This window comes from Cebus imitator, unplaced genomic scaffold (assembly GCF_001604975.1).
Source record: "Cebus imitator isolate Cc_AM_T3 unplaced genomic scaffold, Cebus_imitator-1.0 Scaffold1407, whole genome shotgun sequence".
NCBI lineage: Eukaryota > Metazoa > Chordata > Mammalia > Primates > Cebidae > Cebus > Cebus imitator.
The window spans coordinates 16,791-18,075 of record NW_016108722.1 but is presented as its reverse complement, the minus strand read 5'-3'; the positions used below and the strand labels follow the sequence as shown (position 1 = coordinate 18,075).

Sequence of the window (1,285 nt, the reverse complement as noted above, 5' to 3'; positions counted from 1 at the left end):
GCCTCCCAAAGTGCTGGGATTACAGGCTTGAGCCACCGCGCCCAGCCCCTCAGTGGCTATTTTTGATTTTGTTTCAAAAGAGGCCCTGAGGTCTTTTTCTTCTTGGTCTGGAAAGTTTTCATCTTAAAATTTGTATGAATTCAATTATACTTAAAAGCATTTGCCATTCTGAAGTTTGTCCTTCCCAATTCATCCATCCTGTCCAGCCCTAACCCACAGATCTTTATAAAAAATTACACTGAGGAATCATAGTGGTGTCTTCTACTCTAGAGGGGTGGGAGGTAAAAAAGACAGAGGTAGGAGGGAGATGCCCTAAGGATGGGCTGAGGAGGGAGGTTTGTTCCCAAAAGCTTCAATGACCCGGACCTGCTCCATCACAAGACACACAGTTGTAAGAAAAACCTCAGGAAGATTGTCACCTCAGGACCCTCAGCAGCAGGGCTCTCAGGCTGGAATTAGACTCCTTTGTTTTGCACAATTAAGTCCTTTGTCTCAGGGACCATTCTCTGTTAGACACTGACTAGCACTAGTGACAACTGCAGGCTGAGGTCCTAAACATTTTGGTCTGAGTTTTCTGCTCCCTGAAATATTTGCAGGATTTTTGTATATTCTCAGGGGGTGTGATGGGCAGAGGGAGCAATGACTTTTAATGCCTTTAGAAGTTATGTAATGTCTGAGAAGAATATGTCTGGAGAAATTGAGTTTTTATGCAAGTGAAATTTAGAAAAAGTAACATCCTTCTGTCCCCAAGAGAATGAAATAAAATGTATACCCAGTTAATGAAAACATGTAGAATTATGAGGAAATATCTTGTGTGAAAATATTATATCTTTGTACAACCGTGTGATTAGCTCTAGGCCTGGAAGTGTAACTGAGGCCATTGTTGTTGTTGTTTTTTTTTCAGGACTGATTTGGCACAGATGCAAAAGCCCCAGCTGGTGAACCCAGAGCTCATTTCATGCGGCATAACTGGAGTCGTGGACATGCTCAACAAATTCAGATGTAAGAGCCTCCTGCTTGGCAGTCCAGCCTCATCTTCTTCTTTATTAGGTCCCTTGGTTGACACTTTTCCCATTTACGTTTTATTATTTCTGACATGTAGGTAATACAGAGTTTTCTAAAACATCTGCATCTTCCCTACCTGCTCAGTAATATTACAATGATCAAAACTCAATTTCCTGACTTACAATTTGAAGAAAATGTAAAACTCTCATTTTTTTACATATTGTATCTCCAGAATCAGAGGACAAAGAATATTCAGGCCATATAGTTATGAAGACACTAG

The 1,285-nt window shown here is 40.8% G+C and overlaps 1 pseudogene; it reads left to right on the top strand.

Annotated features, from left to right (window-relative positions):
* LOC108299013 overlaps nt 1-1,285 on the top strand; it is a 7,698-nt pseudogene that overhangs the window by 4,750 nt on the left and 1,663 nt on the right.